Source organism: Leuresthes tenuis, unplaced genomic scaffold, assembly GCF_036924035.1.
Source record: "Leuresthes tenuis unplaced genomic scaffold, fLeuTen1.0.hap1 SCAF_12, whole genome shotgun sequence".
Taxonomy (NCBI): Eukaryota; Metazoa; Chordata; class Actinopteri; order Atheriniformes; family Atherinopsidae; genus Leuresthes; species Leuresthes tenuis.
Window position 1 is genome coordinate 1,129,009 of NW_027325366.1, and position 15,991 is coordinate 1,144,999.

Genomic DNA, 15,991 nt, shown 5'->3' on the forward strand with positions numbered 1-15,991 from the left:
GACTGTTCAAGGAGGTTTTCCCCTTAATCAATACTTCCATATTGGATTTGATCAATCAGTCTTTGTTGACAGAAGCCTCAATACGGTGTTTCCCGTGGTGTTTGTGGCTGCCTTGTCTTTTGCACAGAGTAAAAGACAAGGCAGCCATCGAATAGGGCCCGATTGTTCCTACTTGGGCAGCCGAGGAGCAAGGGGGAGCAAGCGTCTCAACCAAGAAAAGCTCACCATGGGGAAGGTGGCTATGCCAACTGGCCTGGTGCCCTGCTCCCGCAGTGACGGATAATCGTACTCTGGTTTCTCTTCATAACGTACAAGTCTTTCGCCTTTTACTAAAGACTTCCGTGGAGAGCAGCACTAATGAGTTGTTTCTATTTTTGGCAGGCTTTACCTTTGCGGGTGAAGCCCTTTCTGTCTGTGCAAAAGAAATCTGTTCCTGTGTAGAGTGACTTCCCTGAGTAGAGTCGCCTTAATTGTTGTGACTGTGCCGATATTGCTTGAATGGTGCTCGCGGGAGTGCAAAGTTATACCATTTAAAAGGGCTGAAGAGTGCTCAGTGACTCTCTGGCCACCTATGGCCATAAAAAGAACACCGCGACAAGTGCGCATTGTGCCAGGAAGGGCCCTCGGACGTGAACCAGTGGACAGTTATCGCTTCTCGGCCTTTTGGCTAAGATCAAGTGTAGTATCTGTTCTTATCAGTTTAATATCTGATATGTCCTCTATACGAGGACTACATATTAAATGAATTTTTAGGAACAGGAGTTGAAAAAGGAGCTTGCTCCGTTCACTCCAAGCATCGACCCGGTACTGCAGTGCCGCTGGGAACGGTGCGCTCTTCTCTGCTCTTGTGAAAAAGCAAACAGTGGTGCAGGATGGAAGTTTCTTTTAGTCTGCTGAGAAAAGGGAGTGAATGCAAGGCAGACTTTAACACGGCTCTAGGAGCGAGCCGAGTGCGGGCTAACCGGGAGAATTGCTTGAAAGAAACGCGACACCGAATGAGCGCTCAGAACAAAGCCTCAATACGGTGTTTCCCGTGGTGTTTGTGGCTGCCTTGTCTTTTGCACAGAGTAAAAGACAAGGCAGCCATCGAATAGGGCCCGATTGTTCCTACTTGGTCAGCCGAGGAGCAAGGGGGAGCAAGCGTCTCAACCAAGCAAAGCTCACCATGGGGACGGTGGCTATGCCAACTGGCCTGGTGCCCTGCTCCCGCAGTGACGGATAATCGTACTCTGGTTTCTCTTCATAACGTACAAGTCTTTCGCCTTTTACTAAAGACTTCCGTGGAGAGCAGCACTAATGAGTTGTTTCTATTTTTGGATGGCTTTACCTTTGCGGGCTAAGTCTTTTCTGTTTGTGCAAAAGAAAATCATGTTGCTGTGCAGAGTGACTTCTCGGAGTAGAGTAGAGCCAAGTAGATTCTTATTTGTTGTTTCTCTATCTTATGTCGTTGATTTTGTGCATGCTTTGGCATTAAGAACCTGTGCTTAAGAGGTATTTTTGTGCTTGATTAAAGTTTTCCAACTATATTGTAGTTAAAATTCTTTATCAAAATGTTTTTGGTTGTTTTTGCTTTCTTGCTCATTGCAGGTTGAAATACTGCCCATCCAACAATGGCAAGACCCCCAGGGCTTCTAGGGCCTGAAACCTCTCCCACCCATGATTGTCTTGGAGAAAAACAGAGGCTACATCCACTACCAGGGACAGCCGAAACTCTGCCGCGTGGGGAGCATGGGCACCTGTTGGACGCCTGCACAAAGGTATTTTGTCGCAAATGTAGAGAAATTGGTCACACCATCGAAGAGTGTACGAATGGCAGAAAGTGCAATCTCTGTGGAGAATAAAACCACCTCTTCAGAGATTGCCCAAAATCTTTTGCCAACAAGTTGAAATCCCTAAAAATACAGGAAGGAGGTGGAAATGGAGGGCAGTCAGAGGCAGTTGATGAGCTATTTAAAACAGCTAGGCTGGGAAATTCAAATTTACCACCAAAACCCCTGAATGGTGGACAGCAGTCAGGTGAGGCAGAAGACGGGGAGGGGCCTGCAGAAGCCCCACAAATGGAAAGCTCCTTTTAGGTTGAGGAAAGGCAAGGCAAGTTTATTTGTAGAGCACAATTCGTAAACAAAATTGCTTTACAGCTACATAAAATCACAAGAAGGCCAATAAAATAATTCCATAAAAGATAGAAAATAACTAATTAATTAAATTAAAAGCGAAGAGTGCAAATAAAATACTTTCAGTTGTCATGTGCACAGCTAAATAGAACTGTTTTAAAGTCTATTCTCTGAGCGACAGAAAGCTAGTGCAGAGACCTGAGCACTGGACTAATATGGTGATATTTTCTGGTTCTAGTCAGGACTGAATGAACTGCTCTCCATCATTAGAGGCTTAAACTTTGATTAAAAGTAACCTATAAAAGCAATAGTTTGGCTTCTAATGACTGAAACAAAACCCAGAAGAGTGGTGCGACAGTGAAGCTCTGGAGCACCTTTGAAGAAGCACCTTTAGCAGCAGTAAGTTGGTTTCCTGTGTGACGTTAGCAGTCTCTTTATCGGCTATCATATAGCAGCATTTGGCAAACCTTCAGCGTACCTTATTAATCATCCATTTTAAAAATGGCAAGGTGTTATAAAACAGTGACACAAGGTCAAAAAAGGGTAATGTAGATCAGAAATATTCATGTTAAACAGCCAAATCAGGGGAAAGCGCGAACGCAGTCCCCCACTACCAGAAATTATGCAGTCAAGATTCCCACATTTGGGGAATTCGCAAGGGTCAGTACAGTCGGTGTGCAATGACTGAGCCTCGCCTTGAGTGAACCACCTTCTTGATCATGGTGTCTCTCCTGCCAGGTAAGTATGAGTTGGAAATGTCAGAGGCTGATACCTCTTTCACAGGTGCCTCACTCGGCCGGACGGTGCTGCAACCATGCCAGCAGCAGCAGCTACCCCGAAATTAAAATGTTTGCAGATTAAAACAGTAAGAATTTTCATTATCTTTCTGATCACTTCTTCTTTTAAACAACCAAGGAACTTGCAGCACAAATGTATTTCTTTCCCCTCCTTCCCATCTCTAAAGCCAAACCTACCCACACTGGAAAATTTCCCAGTTGAGGCAAACCCTCACAGCTGGGCAGCTGCATATCTCCAGTGCAGACATGCTGCAGCATTTGGCAAACCTTAATAAACATCCACTTCAGTAGACACATGTCCTCTTTTTTCATTTTGTTCCTCCCCATCTCTAAGGCAATGCCCACCTGCCTGGGGTGACTGCACTGTATGACCTCACCTGACTGCGCAGCTGCATATCTGTTGTGTAGACATGCTGCAGCATTCAGCGTACCTTACTAAACATCCATTTTAAAGATGGCAAGGTGTTATAAAACAGTGACACAAGGTCAAAAAAGGGTAATATAGACCAGAAATGTTCATGTTAAACAGCCAAATCAGGGGAAAGCGCGAACGCAGTCCCCCACAACCAGAAATTATGCAGTCGAGATTCCCACATTTGGGGAATTCGCAAGGGTCAGTACAGCCGGTGTGCAATGACTGAGCCTCGCCTTGAGTGAACCACCTTCTTGATCATGGTGTCTCTCCTGCCAGGTAAGTATGAGTTGGAAATGTCAGAGGCTGATACCTCTTTCCCAAGTGCCTCACTCGGCCGGACGGTGCTGCAACTTCAACTGTCTGGTGTGCCATGCCAGCAGCAGCAGCTACCCCGAAACTAAAACGTTTGCAGATTAAAACAGTAAGGCTTTTCATTATCTTTCTGATCACTTCTTCTTTTAAACAACCAAGGAACTTGCAGCAAAAATGTATTTCTTTCCCCTCCTCCCCATCTCTAAAGCCACACCCACCCACACTGGGAAATTTCTCAGTTGAGGCAAACCCTCACGGCTGCATATCTCCAGTGCAGACATGCTGCAGCATTTGGCAAACCTTGCTAAACATCCACTTCAGTGGTCACATGTCCTCTTTTTTCATTTTGTTCCTCCCCATCTCTAAGGCAATGCCCACCTGCCTGGGGTGACTGCACTGTATGACCTCACCTGACAACTGCGCAGCTGCATATCTGTTGTGTAGACATGCTGCAGCATTCAGCGTACCTTACTAAACATCCATTTTAAAGATGGCAAGGTGTTGTTAAAACAGTGACACAAGGTCAAAAAAGGGTAATGTAGACCAGAAATATTCATGTTAAACAGCCAAATCAGAGGAAAGCGCGAACGCAGTCCCCCACTACCAGAAATTATGCAGTCGAGATTCCCACATTTGGGGAATTCGCAAGGGTCAGTACAGTCAGTGTGCAATGACTGAGCCTCGCCTTGAGTGAACCACCTTCTTGATCATGGTGTCTCTCCTGCCAGGTAAGTATGAGTTGGAAACGTCAGAGGCTGATACCTCTTTCCCAGGTGCCTCACTCGGCCAGACGGTGCTGCAACTTCAACTGTCTAATGTGCCATGCCAGCAGCAGCAGCTACCCCGAAACTAAAACGTTTGCAGATTAAAACAGTAAGGCTTTTCATTATCTTTCTGATCACTTCTTCTTTTAAACAACCAAGGAACTTGCAGCACAAACGTATCTCTTTCCCCTCCTCCCCATCTCTAAAGCCACACCCACCCACACTGGGAAATTTCTCAGTTGAGGCAAACCCTCACGGCTGCATATCTCCAGTTCAGACATGCTGCAGCATTTGGCAAACCTAGCTAAACATCCACTTCAGTGGTCACATGTCCTCTTTTTTCATTTTGTTCCTCCCCATCTCTAAGGCAATGCCCACCTGCCTGGGGTGACTGCACTGTATGACCTCACCTGACTGCGCAGCTGCATATCTGTTGTGCAGACATGCTGCAGCACTCAGCGTACCTTACTAAACATCCATTTTAAAGATGGCAAGGTGTTGCTAAAACAGTGACACAAGGTCAATAAAGGGTAATGTAGATCAGAAATATTCATGTTAAACAGCCAAATCAGGGGAAAGCGCGAACGCAGTCCCCCACTACCAGAAATTATGCAGTCAAGATTCCCACATTTGGGTAATTCGCAAGGGTCAGTACAGTCGGTGTGCAATGACTGAGCCTCACCTTGAGTGAACCACCTTCTTGATCATGGTGTCTCTCCTGCCAGGTAAGTATGAGTTGGAAATGTCAGAGGCTGATACCTCTTTCACAGGTACCTCACTCGGCCGGACGGTGCTGCAACTTCAACTGTCTGGTGTGCCATGCCAGCAGCAGCAGCTACCCCGAAACTAAAATGTTTGCAGATTAAAACAGTAAGGCTTTTCATTATCGTTCTGATCACTTCTTCTTGTAAACAACCAAGGAACTTGCAGCACAAATGTATTTCTTTCCCCTACTTCCCATCTCTAAAGCCACACCCACACTGGGAAATTTCTCAGTTGAGGCAAACCCTCACGGCTGGGCAGCTGCATATCTCCAGTGCAGACATGCTGCAGCATTTGGCAAACCTTGCTAAACATCCACTTCAGTAGACACATGTCCTCTTTTTTCATTTTGTTCCTCCCCATCTCTAAGGCAATGCCCACCTGCCTGGGGTGACTGCACTGTATGACCTCACCCTTAAAACTGCGCAGCTGCATATCTGTTGTGCAGACATGCTGCAGCATTCCTTAATAAACATCCATTTTAAAGATGGCAAGGTGTTATAAAACAGTGACACAAGGTCAAAAAAGGGTAATGTAGACCAGAAATATTCATGTTAAACAGCCAAATCAGGGGAAAGCGCGAACGCAGTCACCCACTACCAGAAATCAGATACCAGAAACCACTACCAGAAACCAGTGAAAAAGGAGCTTGCTCCGTTCACTCCAAGCATCGACCCGGTACTGCAGTGCCGCTTGGAACGGTGCGCTCTTCTCTGCTCTTGTGAAAAAGCAAACAGTGGTGCAGGATGGAAGTTTCTTTTAGTCTGCTGAGAAAAGGGAGTGAATGCGAGGCAGACCTTAACACGGCTCTGGGAGTGAGCCGAGTGCGGGCTAACCGGGAGAATTGCTTGAAAGAAACGCGACACCGAATGAGCGCTCAGAACAAAGCCTCAATACGGTGTTTCCCGTGGTGTTTGTGGCTGCCTTGTCTTTTGCACAGAGTAAAAGACAAGGCAGCCATCGAATAGGGCCCGATTGTTCCTACTTGGTCAGCCGAGGAGCAAGGGGGAGCAAGCGTCTCAACCAAGCAAAGCTCACCATGGGGAAGGTGGCTATGCCAACTGGCCTGGTGCCCTGCTCCCGCAGTGATGGATAATTGTACTCTGGTTTCTCTTCATAACGTACAAGTCTTTCGCCTTTTACTAAAGACTTCCGTGGAGAGCAGCACTAATGAGTTGTTTCTATTTTTGGCAGGCTTTACCTTTGCGGGTGAAGCCCTTTCTGTCTGTGCAAAAGAAATCTTGTTCCTGTGCAGAGTGACTTCCCTGAGTAGAGTCGCCTTACTTGTTGTGACTGTGCCGATGTTGCTTGAATGGTGCTCGCGGGAGTGCAAAGTTATACCATTTAAAAGGGCTGAAGAGTGCAAAGTGACTCTCTGGCCACCTATGGCCATAAAAAGAACACCGCGACAAGTGCGCGTTGTGCCAGGAAGGGCCCTCGGACGTGAACCAGTGGAAAGTTATCGCTTCTCGGCCTTTTGGCTAAGATCAAGTGTAGTATCTGATATGTCCTCTATACGAGGACTACATATTAAATGGATTTTTAGGAACAGGAGTTGAAAAAGGAGCTTTCGATGTTGCTTGACACAAAGTCCAAAACCGGTAATGTAGACCAGAAATATTCATGTTAAACAGGCAAATCAGGGGAAAGCGCGAACGCAGTCCCCCACTACCAGAAATTATGCAATCGAGATTCCCACATTTGGGGAATTCGCAAGGGTCAGTACAGTCGGTGTGCAATGACTGAGCCTCGCCTTGAGTGAACCACCTTCTTGATCATGGTGTCTCTCCTGCCAGGTAAGTATGAGCTGGAAATGTCAGAGGCTGATACCTCTTTCCCAGGTGCCTCACTCGGCCGGACGGTGCTGCAACTTCAACTGTCTGGTGTGCCATGCCAGCAGCAGCAGCTACCCCGAAACTAAAATGTTTGCAGATTAAACAGTAAGGCTTTTCATTATCTTTCTGATCACTTCTTCTTTTAAACAACCAAGGAACTTGCAGCACAAATGTATTTCTTTCCCCTCCTCCCCATCTCTAAAGCCACACCCACCCACACTGGGAAATTTCTCAGTTGAGGCAAACCCTAACTGCTGGGCAGCTGCATATCTCCAGTGCAGACATGCTGCAGCATTTGGCAAACCTTGCTAAAGATCCACTTCAGTGGTCACTTGTCCTCTTTTTTTCATTTTGTTCCTCCCCATCTCTAAGGCAATGCCCACCTTCCTAGAGTGACTGCACTGTATGACCTCACCTGACAACTGCGCAGCTGCATATCTGTTGTGTCGACATGCTGCAGCATTTGGCAAACCTTGCTATCTTGCATATCTCCAGTGCAGACAGACAACCAAGGAACTTGCAGCAAAAATGTATTTCTTTCAGCGCATCTCCAAGCATCGACCCGGTACTGCAGTGCCGCTGGGAACGGTGCGCTCTTCTCTGCTCTTGTGAAAAAGCAAACAGTGGTGCAGGATGGAAGTTTCAGGGAGCCCAAGATGAAATTTTCTTTTAGTCTGCTGAGAAAAGGGAGTGAATGCGAGGCAGACTTTAACACGTCTCTGGGAGCGAGCCGAGTGCGGGCTAACCGGGAGAATTGCTTGAAAGAAACGCGACACCGAATGAGCGCTCAGAACAAAGCCTCAATACGGTGTTTCCCGTGGTGTTTGTGGCTGCCTTGTCTTTTGCACAGAGTAAAAAACAAGGCAGCCATCGAATAGGGCCCGATTGTTCCTACTTGGTCAGCCGAGGAGCAAGGGGGAGCAAGCGTCTCAACCAAGCAAAGCTCACCATGGGGAAGGTGGCTATGCCAACTGGCCTGGTGCCCTGCTCCCGCAGTGATGGATAATCGTACTCTGGTTTCTCTTCATAACGTACAAGTCTTTCGCCTTTTACTAAAGACTTCCGTGGGGAGCAGCACTAATGAGTTGTTTCTATTTTTGGCAGGCTTTACCTTTGCGGGTGAAGCCCTTTCTGTCTGTGCAAAAGAAATCTTGTTCCTGTGCAGAGTGACTTCCCTGAGTAGAGTCGCCTTACTTGTTGTGACTCTGCCGATGTTGCTTGAATGGTGCTCGCGGGAGTGCAAAGTTATACCATTTAAAAGGGCTGAAGAGTGCTCAGTGACTCTCTGGCCACCTATGGCCATAAAAAGAACACCGCGACAAGTGCGCATTGTGCCAGGAAGGGCCCTCGGACGTGAACCAGTGGACAGTTATCGCTTCTCGGCCTTTTGGCTAAGATCAAGTGTAGTATCTGTTCTTATCAGTTTAATATCTGATATGTCCTCTATACAAGGACTACATATTAAATGGATTTTTAGGAACAGGAGTTGAAAAAGGAGCTTGCTCCACTCACTCCAAGCATCGACCTGGTACTGCAGTGCCGCTGGGAACGGTGCGCTCTTCTCTGCTCTTGTGAAAAAGCAAACAGTGGTGCAGGATGGAAGTTTCTTTTAGTCTGCTGAGAAAAGGGAATGAATGCGAGGCAGACTTTAACACGGCTCTGGGAGCGAGCCGGGTGCCGGCTAACCGGGAGAATTGCTTGAAAGAAACGCGACACCGAATGAGCGCTCAGAACAAAGCCTCAATACGGTGTTTCCCGTGGTGTTTGTGGCTGCCTTGTCTTTTGCACAGAGTAAAAGACAAGGCAGCCATCAAAAAGGGCCCGATTGTTCCTACTTGGGCAGCCGAGGAGCAAGGGGGAGCAAGCGTCTCAACCAAACAAAGCTCACCATGGGGAAGGTGGCTATGCCAACTGGCCTGGTGCCCTGCTCCCGCAGTGACGGATAATCGTACTCTGGTTTCTCTTCATAACGTACAAGTCTTTCGCCTTTTACTAAAGACTTCCGTGGAGAGCAGCACTAATGAGTTTTTTCTATTTTTGGCAGGCTTTACCTTTGCGGGTGAAGCCCTTTCTGTCTGTGCAAAAGAAATCTTGTTCCTGTGCAGAGTGATTTCCCTGAGTAGAGTCGCCTTACTTGTTGTGACTGTGCCGATGTTGCTTGAATGGTGCTCGCGGGAGTGCAAAGTTATACCATTTAAAAGGGTGCTCAGTGCAGCGGGTGGGCGGAGGTGCAAAGTGACTCTCTGGCCACCTATGGCCATAAAAAGAACACCGCGACAAGTGCGCATTGTGCCAGGAAGGGCCCTCGGACGTAAACCAGTGGACAGTTATCGCTTCTCGGCCTTTTGGCTAAGATCAAGTGTAGTATCTGTTCTTATCAGTTTAATATCTGATATGTCCTCTATACGAGGACTACATATTAAATACATTTTTAGGAACAGGAGTTGAAAAAGGAGCTTGCTCCGTTCACTCCAAGCATTGACCCGGTACTGCAGTGCCACTGGGAACGGTGCCCTCTTCTCTGCTCTTGTGAAAAAGCAAACAGTGGTGCAGGATGGAAGTTTCTTTTAGTCTGCTGAGAAAAGGGAGTGAATGCGAGGCAGACTTTAACACGGCTCTGGGAGCGAGCCGAGTGTGGGCTAACCGGGAGAATTGCTTGAAAGAAACGCGACACCGAATGAGCGCTCAGAACAAAGCTTCAATACGGTGTTTCCCTTGGTGTTTGTGGCTGCCTTGTCTTTTGCACAGAGTAAAAGACAAGGCAGCCATCGAATAGGGCCCGATTGTTCCTACTTGGTCAGCCGAGGAGCAAGCGTCTCAACCAAGCAAAGCTCACCATGGGGAAGGTGGCTATGCCAACTGGCCTGGTGCCCTGCTCCCGCAGTGATGGATAATCGTACTCTGGTTTCTCTTCATAACGTATAAGTCTTTCGCCTTTTACTAAAGACTTCCGTGGAGAGCAGCACTAATGAGTTGTTTCTATTTTTGGCAGGCTTTACCTTTGCGGGTGAAGCCCTTTCTGTCTGTGCAAAAGAAATCTTGTTCCTTTGCAGAGTGACTTCCCTGAGTAGAGTCGCCTTACTTGTTGTGACTGTGCCGATGTTGCTTGAATGGTGCTCCCGGGAGTGCAAAGTTATACCATTTAAAAGGGCTGAAGAGTGCTCAGTGCAGCGGGTGGGCGGAGGTGCAAAGTGACTCTCTGGCCACCTATGGCCATAAAAAGAACACCGCGACAAGTGCGCATTGTGCCAGGAAGGGCCCTCGGACGTGAACCAGTGGACAGTTATCGCTTCTCGGCCTTTTGGCTAAGATCAAGTGTAGTATCTGTTCTTATCAGTTTAATATCTGATATGTCCTCTATACGAGGACTACATATTAAATGGATTTTTAGGAACAGGAGTTGAAAAAGGAGCTTGCTCCGTTCACTCCAAGCATCGACCCGGTACTGCAGTGCCGCTGGGAACGGTGCGCTCTTCTTTGCTCTTGTGGAAAAGCAAACAGTGGTGCAGGATGGAAGTTTCTTTTAGTCTGCTGAGAAAAGGGAGTGAATGCTAGGCAGACTTTAACACGGCTCTGGGAGCAAGCCGAGTGCGGGCTAACTGGGAGAATTGCTTGAAAGAAACGCGACACCGAATGAGCGCTCAGAACAAAGCCTCAATACGGTGTTTCCCGTGGTGTTTGTGGCTGCCTTGTCTTTTGCACAGAGTAAAAGACAAGGCAGCCATCGAATAGGGCCCGATTGTTCCTACTTGGTCAGCCGAGGAGCAAGGGGGAGCAAGCGTCTCAACCAAGCAAAGCTCACCATGGGGAAGGTGGCTATGCCAACTGGCCTGGTGCCCTGCTCCCGCAGTGACGGATAATCGTACTCTGGTTTCTCTTCATAACGTACAAGTCTTTCGCCTTTTACTAAAGACTTCCGTGGAGAGCAGCACTAATGAGTTTTTTCTATTTTTGGCAGGCTTTACCTTTGCGGGTGAAGCCCTTTCTCTCTGTGCAAAAGAAATCTTGTTCCTGTGCAGAGTGACTTCCCTGAGTAGAGTCGCCTTACTTGTTGTGACTGTGCCGATGTTGCTTGAATGGTGCTCGCGGGAGTGCAAAGTTATACCATTTAAAAGGGCTGAAGAGTGCTCAGTGCAGCGGGTGGGCGGAGGTGCAAAGTGACTCTCTGGCCACCTATGGCCATAAAAAGAACACCGCGACAAGTGCGCATTGTGCCAGGAAGGGCCCTCGGACGTGAACCAGTGGACAGTTATCGCTTCTCGGCCTTTTGGCTAAGATCAAGTGTAGTATCTGTTCTTATCAGTTTAATATCTGATATGTCCTCTATACGAGGACTACATATTAAATGGATTTTTAGGAACAGGAGTTGAAAAAGGAGCTTGCTCCGTTCACTCAGAGCATCGACCCGGTACTGCAGTGCCGCTGGGAACGGTGCGCTCTTCTCTGCTCTTGTGGAAGTTTCAGGGAGCCCAAGATGAAATTTTCTTTTAGTCTGCTGAGAAGAGGGAGTGAATGCGAGGCAGACTTTAACACGGCTCTGGGAGCGAGCCGAGTGCGGGCTAACCGGGAGAATTGCTTGAAAGAAACGCGACACCGAATGAGCGCTCAGAACAAAGCCTCAATACGGTGTTTCCCGTGGTGTTTGTGGCTGCCTTGTCTTTTGCACAGAGTAAAAGACAAGGCAGCCATCGAATAGGGCCCGATTGTTCCTACTTGGTTCAGCCGAGGAGCAAGGGGGCTCAAGCGTCTCAACCAAGCAAAGCTCACCATGGGGAAGGTGGCTATGCCAACTGGCCTGGTGCCCTGCTCCCGCAGTGACGGATAATCGTACTCTGGTTTCTCTTCATAACGTACAAGTCTTTTGCCTTTTACTAAAGACTTCCGTGGAGAGCAGCACTAATGAGTTGTTTCAATTTTTGGCAGGCGTTACCTTTGCGTGTGAAGCCCTTTCTGTCTGTGCAAAAGAAATCTTGTTCCTGTGCAGAGTGACTTCCCTGAGTAGAGTCGCCTTACTTGTTGTGACTGTGCCGATGTTGCTTGAATGGTGATCGCGGGAGTGCAAAGTTATACCATTTAAAAGGGTGCTCAGTGCAGCGGGTGGGCGGAGGTGCAAAGTGACTCTCTGGCCACCTATGGCCATAAAAAGAACACCGCGACAAGTGCGCATTGTGCCAGGAAGGGCCCTCGGACGTGAACCAGTGGACAGTTATCGCTTCTCGGCCTTTTGGCTAAGATCAAGTGTAGTACCTGTTCTTATCAGTTTAATATATGATATGTCCTCTATACGAGGACTACATATTAAATGGATTTTTAGGAACAGGAGTTGAAAAAGGAGCTTGCTCCGTTCATTCCAAGCATCCACCCGGTACTGCAGTGCCGCTAGGAACGGTGCGCTCTTCTCTGCTCTTGTGAAAATGCAAACAGTGGTGCAGGATGGAAGTTTCAGGGAGCCCAAGATGAAATTTTCTTTTAGTCTGCTGAGAAAAGGGAGTGAATGCGAGGCAGACTTTAACACATCTCTGGGAGCGAGCCGAGTGCGGGCTAACCGGGAGAATTGCTTGAAAGAAACGCGACACCGAATGAGCGCTCAGAACAAAGCCTCAATACGGTGTTTCCCGTGGTGTTTGTGGCTGCCTTGTCTTTTGCACAGAGTAAAAGACAAGGCAGCCATCGAATAGGGCCCGATTGTTCCTACTTGGTCAGCCGAGGAGCAAGGGGGAGCAAGCGTCTCAACCAAGCAAAGCTCACCATGGGGAAGGTGGCTATGCCAACTGGCCTGGTGCCCTGCTCCCGCAGTGACGGATAATCGTACTCTGGTTTCTCTTCATAACGTACAAGTCTTTCGCCTTTTACTAAAGACTTCCGTGGAGAACAGCACTAATGAGTTGTTTCTATTTTTGGCAGGCTTTACCTTTGCGGGTGAAGCCCTTTCTGTCTGTGCAAAAGAAATCTTGTTCCTGTGCAGAGTGACTTCCCTGAGTAGAGTCGCCTTACTTGTTGTGACTGTGCCGATATTGCTTGAATGGTGCTCGCGGGAGTGCAAAGTTATACCATTTAAAAGGGCTAAATAGTGCTCGGTGCAGCGGGTGGGCGGAAGTGCAAAGTGACTCTCTGGCCACCTATGGCCATAAAAAGAACACCGCGACAAGTGCGCATTGTGCCAGGAAGGGCCGTCGGACGTGAACCAGTGGACAGTTATCGCTTCTCGGCCTTTTGGCTAAGATCAAGTGTAGTATCTGTTCTTATCAGTTTAATATATGATATGTCCTCTATACGAAGACTACATATTAAATGGATTTTTAGGAACAGGAGTTGAAAAAGGAGCTTGCTCCGTTCACTCCAAGCATCGACCCGGTACTGCAGTGCCGCTGGGAACGGTGCGCTCTTCTCTGCTCTTGTGAAAAAGCAAACAGTGGTGAGGGATGGAAGTTCCAGGGAGCCCAAGATGAAATTTTCTTTTAGTCTGCTGAGAAAAGGGAGTGAATGCGAGGCAGACTTTAACACAGCTCTGGGAGCGAGCCGAGTGCGGGCTAACCGGGAGAATTGCTTGAAAGAAACGCGACACCGAATGAGCGCTCAGAACAAAGCCTCAATACGGTGTTTCCCATGGTGTTTGTGGCTGCCTTGTCTTTTGCACAGAATAAAAGACAAGGCAGCCATCGAATAGGGCCCGATTGTTCCTACTTGGTCAGCCGAGGAGCAAGGGGGAGCAAGCGTCTCAACCAAGCAAAGCTCACCATGGGGAAGGTGGCTATGCCAACTGGCCTGGTGCCCTGCTCCCGCAGTGACGGATAATCGTACTCTGGTTTCTCTTCATAACGTACAAGTCTTTCGCCTTTTACTTAAGACTTCCGTGGAGAGCAGCACTAATGAGTTGTTTCTATTTTTGGCAGGCTTTACCTTTGCGGGTGAAGCCCTTTCTGTCTGTGCAAAAGAAATCTTGTTCCTGTGCAGAGTGACTTCCCTGAGTAGAGTCGCCTTACTTGTTGTGACTGTGCCGATGTTGTTTGAATGGTGCTCGCGGGAGTGCAAAGTTATACCATTTAAAAGGGCTGAAGAGTGCTCAGTTCAGCGGGTGGGCGGAGGTGCAAAGTGACTCTCTGGCCACCTATGGCCATAAAAAGAACACCGCGACAAGTGCGCATTGTGCCAGGAAGGGCCCTCGGACGTGAACCAGTGGACAGTTATCGCTTCTCGGCCTTTTGGCTAAGATCAAGTGTAGTACCTGTTCTTATCAGTTTAATATATGATATGTCCTCTATACGAGGACTACATATTAAATGGATTTTTAGGAACAGGAGTTGAAAAAGGAGCTTGCTCCGTTCATTCCAAGCATCCACCCGGTACTGCAGTGCCGCTAGGAACGGTGCGCTCTTCTCTGCTCTTGTGAAAATGCAAACAGTGGTGCAGGATGGAAGTTTCAGGAAGCCCAAGATGAAATTTTCTTTTAGTCTGCTGAGAAAAGGGAGTGAATGCGAGGCAGACTTTAACACATCTCTGGGAGCGAGCCGAGTGCGGGCTAACCGGGAGAATTGCTTGAAAGAAACGCGACACCGAATGAGCGCTCAGAACAAAGCCTCAATACGGTGTTTCCCGTGGTGTTTGTGGCTGCCTTGTCTTTTGCACAGAGTAAAAGACAAGGCAGCCATCGAATAGGGCCCGATTGTTCCTACTTGGTCAGCCGAGGAGCAAGGGGGAGCAAGCGTCTCAACCAAGCAAAGCTCACCATGGGGAAGGTGGCTATGCCAACTGGCCTGGTGCCCTGCTCCCGCAGTGACGGATAATCGTACTCTGGTTTCTCTTCATAACGTACAAGTCTTTCGCCTTTTACTAAAGACTTCCGTGGAGAACAGCACTAATGAGTTGTTTCTATTTTTGGCAGGCTTTACCTTTGCGGGTGAAGCCCTTTCTGTCTGTGCAAAAGAAATCTTGTTCCTGTGCAGAGTGACTTCCCTGAGTAGAGTCGCCTTACTTGTTGTGACTGTGCCGATATTGCTTGAATGGTGCTCGCGGGAGTGCAAAGTTATACCATTTAAAAGGGCTAAATAGTGCTCGGTGCAGCGGGTGGGCGGAAGTGCAAAGTGACTCTCTGGCCACCTATGGCCATAAAAAGAACACCGCGACAAGTGCGCATTGTGCCAGGAAGGGCCGTCGGACGTGAACCAGTGGACAGTTATCGCTTCTCGCTCTTTTGGCTAAGATCAAGTGTAGTATCTGTTCTTATCAGTTTAATATATGATATGTCCTCTATACGAAGACTACATATTAAATGGATTTTTAGGAGCAGGAGTTGAAAAAGGAGCTTGCTCCGTTCACTCCAAGCATCGACCCGGTACTGCAGTGCCGCTGGGAACGGTGCGCTCTTCTCTGCTCTTGTGAAAAAGCAAACAGTGGTGAGGGATGGAAGTTCCAGGGAGCCCAAGATGAAATTTTCTTTTAGTCTGCTGAGAAAAGGGAGTGAATGCGAGGCAGACTTTAACACAGCTCTGGGAGCGAGCCGAGTGCGGGCTAACCGGGAGAATTGCTTGAAAGAAACGCGACACCGAATGAGCGCTCAGAACAAAGCCTCAATACGGTGTTTCCCATGGTGTTTGTGGCTGCCTTGTCTTTTGCACAGAATAAAAGACAAGGCAGCCATCGAATAGGGCCCGATTGTTCCTACTTGGTCAGCCGAGGAGCAAGGGGGAGCAAGCGTCTCAACCAAGCAAAGCTCACCATGGGGAAGGTGGCTATGCCAACTGGCCTGGTGCCCTGCTCCCGCAGAGATGGATAATCGTACTCTGGTTTCTCTTCATAACGTACAAGTCTTTCGCCTTTTACTAAAGACTTCCGTGGAGAGCAGCACTAATGAGTTGTTTCTATTTTTGGCAGGCTTTACCTTTGCGGGTGAAGCCCTTTCTGTCTGTGCAAAAGAAATCTTGTTCCTGTGCAGAGTGACTTCCCTGAGTAGAGTCGCCTTACTTGTTGTGACTGTGCCGATGTTGCTTGAATG

At 48.1% G+C, this 15,991-nt stretch overlaps 26 non-coding genes and 1 pseudogene across 26 annotated transcripts; 22 read left to right on the top strand and 5 right to left on the bottom strand.

Moving 5' to 3' along the window:
- The first annotated feature begins 285 nt into the window (after positions 1-285).
- Positions 286-399, top strand: LOC140320955 (U5 spliceosomal RNA). The gene has a single exon (XR_011918722.1). It is a non-coding gene; the product is annotated as a U5 spliceosomal RNA (small nuclear RNA).
- Positions 400-647: 248 nt separating this feature from the next.
- LOC140266264 (U2 spliceosomal RNA) lies at positions 648-838 on the top strand. The gene has a single exon (XR_011906908.1). It is a non-coding gene; the product is annotated as a U2 spliceosomal RNA (small nuclear RNA).
- Positions 839-1,224: 386 nt separating this feature from the next.
- LOC140320695 (U5 spliceosomal RNA) lies at positions 1,225-1,338 on the top strand. Its single transcript, XR_011918485.1, has one exon. It is a non-coding gene; the product is annotated as a U5 spliceosomal RNA (small nuclear RNA).
- A 1,358-nt stretch (positions 1,339-2,696) lies between these two features.
- Positions 2,697-2,860, bottom strand: LOC140320875 (U1 spliceosomal RNA). Its single transcript, XR_011918649.1, has one exon. It is a non-coding gene; the product is annotated as a U1 spliceosomal RNA (small nuclear RNA).
- Positions 2,861-3,446: 586 nt separating this feature from the next.
- Positions 3,447-3,610, bottom strand: LOC140320716 (U1 spliceosomal RNA). The gene has a single exon (XR_011918504.1). It is a non-coding gene; the product is annotated as a U1 spliceosomal RNA (small nuclear RNA).
- Positions 3,611-4,210: 600 nt separating this feature from the next.
- LOC140320815 (U1 spliceosomal RNA) lies at positions 4,211-4,374 on the bottom strand. The gene has a single exon (XR_011918594.1). It is a non-coding gene; the product is annotated as a U1 spliceosomal RNA (small nuclear RNA).
- A 597-nt stretch (positions 4,375-4,971) lies between these two features.
- LOC140320790 (U1 spliceosomal RNA) lies at positions 4,972-5,135 on the bottom strand. Its single transcript, XR_011918570.1, has one exon. It is a non-coding gene; the product is annotated as a U1 spliceosomal RNA (small nuclear RNA).
- A 1,127-nt stretch (positions 5,136-6,262) lies between these two features.
- LOC140320956 (U5 spliceosomal RNA) lies at positions 6,263-6,376 on the top strand. Its single transcript, XR_011918723.1, has one exon. It is a non-coding gene; the product is annotated as a U5 spliceosomal RNA (small nuclear RNA).
- Positions 6,377-6,625: 249 nt separating this feature from the next.
- On the top strand, positions 6,626-6,736 carry LOC140320646 (U2 spliceosomal RNA; annotated as a pseudogene).
- A 68-nt stretch (positions 6,737-6,804) lies between these two features.
- On the bottom strand, positions 6,805-6,968 carry LOC140320704 (U1 spliceosomal RNA). Its single transcript, XR_011918493.1, has one exon. It is a non-coding gene; the product is annotated as a U1 spliceosomal RNA (small nuclear RNA).
- Positions 6,969-8,007: 1,039 nt separating this feature from the next.
- Positions 8,008-8,121, top strand: LOC140265677 (U5 spliceosomal RNA). Its single transcript, XR_011906379.1, has one exon. It is a non-coding gene; the product is annotated as a U5 spliceosomal RNA (small nuclear RNA).
- Positions 8,122-8,370: 249 nt separating this feature from the next.
- Positions 8,371-8,561, top strand: LOC140320387 (U2 spliceosomal RNA). The gene has a single exon (XR_011918241.1). It is a non-coding gene; the product is annotated as a U2 spliceosomal RNA (small nuclear RNA).
- Positions 8,562-8,947: 386 nt separating this feature from the next.
- On the top strand, positions 8,948-9,061 carry LOC140320722 (U5 spliceosomal RNA). Its single transcript, XR_011918509.1, has one exon. It is a non-coding gene; the product is annotated as a U5 spliceosomal RNA (small nuclear RNA).
- Positions 9,062-9,328: 267 nt separating this feature from the next.
- LOC140266451 (U2 spliceosomal RNA) lies at positions 9,329-9,519 on the top strand. The gene has a single exon (XR_011907080.1). It is a non-coding gene; the product is annotated as a U2 spliceosomal RNA (small nuclear RNA).
- Positions 9,520-9,895: 376 nt separating this feature from the next.
- On the top strand, positions 9,896-10,009 carry LOC140321015 (U5 spliceosomal RNA). The gene has a single exon (XR_011918778.1). It is a non-coding gene; the product is annotated as a U5 spliceosomal RNA (small nuclear RNA).
- Positions 10,010-10,284: 275 nt separating this feature from the next.
- On the top strand, positions 10,285-10,475 carry LOC140266386 (U2 spliceosomal RNA). Its single transcript, XR_011907020.1, has one exon. It is a non-coding gene; the product is annotated as a U2 spliceosomal RNA (small nuclear RNA).
- A 386-nt stretch (positions 10,476-10,861) lies between these two features.
- Positions 10,862-10,975, top strand: LOC140320723 (U5 spliceosomal RNA). Its single transcript, XR_011918510.1, has one exon. It is a non-coding gene; the product is annotated as a U5 spliceosomal RNA (small nuclear RNA).
- A 275-nt stretch (positions 10,976-11,250) lies between these two features.
- On the top strand, positions 11,251-11,441 carry LOC140320356 (U2 spliceosomal RNA). The gene has a single exon (XR_011918213.1). It is a non-coding gene; the product is annotated as a U2 spliceosomal RNA (small nuclear RNA).
- A 385-nt stretch (positions 11,442-11,826) lies between these two features.
- Positions 11,827-11,940, top strand: LOC140320749 (U5 spliceosomal RNA). Its single transcript, XR_011918534.1, has one exon. It is a non-coding gene; the product is annotated as a U5 spliceosomal RNA (small nuclear RNA).
- A 267-nt stretch (positions 11,941-12,207) lies between these two features.
- LOC140320522 (U2 spliceosomal RNA) lies at positions 12,208-12,398 on the top strand. The gene has a single exon (XR_011918361.1). It is a non-coding gene; the product is annotated as a U2 spliceosomal RNA (small nuclear RNA).
- Positions 12,399-12,807: 409 nt separating this feature from the next.
- LOC140265888 (U5 spliceosomal RNA) lies at positions 12,808-12,921 on the top strand. The gene has a single exon (XR_011906572.1). It is a non-coding gene; the product is annotated as a U5 spliceosomal RNA (small nuclear RNA).
- A 275-nt stretch (positions 12,922-13,196) lies between these two features.
- On the top strand, positions 13,197-13,387 carry LOC140320449 (U2 spliceosomal RNA). Its single transcript, XR_011918298.1, has one exon. It is a non-coding gene; the product is annotated as a U2 spliceosomal RNA (small nuclear RNA).
- A 409-nt stretch (positions 13,388-13,796) lies between these two features.
- LOC140266004 (U5 spliceosomal RNA) lies at positions 13,797-13,910 on the top strand. Its single transcript, XR_011906678.1, has one exon. It is a non-coding gene; the product is annotated as a U5 spliceosomal RNA (small nuclear RNA).
- A 275-nt stretch (positions 13,911-14,185) lies between these two features.
- On the top strand, positions 14,186-14,376 carry LOC140320524 (U2 spliceosomal RNA). Its single transcript, XR_011918362.1, has one exon. It is a non-coding gene; the product is annotated as a U2 spliceosomal RNA (small nuclear RNA).
- Positions 14,377-14,785: 409 nt separating this feature from the next.
- LOC140265889 (U5 spliceosomal RNA) lies at positions 14,786-14,899 on the top strand. The gene has a single exon (XR_011906573.1). It is a non-coding gene; the product is annotated as a U5 spliceosomal RNA (small nuclear RNA).
- Positions 14,900-15,174: 275 nt separating this feature from the next.
- Positions 15,175-15,365, top strand: LOC140320542 (U2 spliceosomal RNA). Its single transcript, XR_011918379.1, has one exon. It is a non-coding gene; the product is annotated as a U2 spliceosomal RNA (small nuclear RNA).
- A 409-nt stretch (positions 15,366-15,774) lies between these two features.
- On the top strand, positions 15,775-15,888 carry LOC140320957 (U5 spliceosomal RNA). Its single transcript, XR_011918724.1, has one exon. It is a non-coding gene; the product is annotated as a U5 spliceosomal RNA (small nuclear RNA).
- The last annotated feature ends 103 nt before the right edge of the window (positions 15,889-15,991 follow it).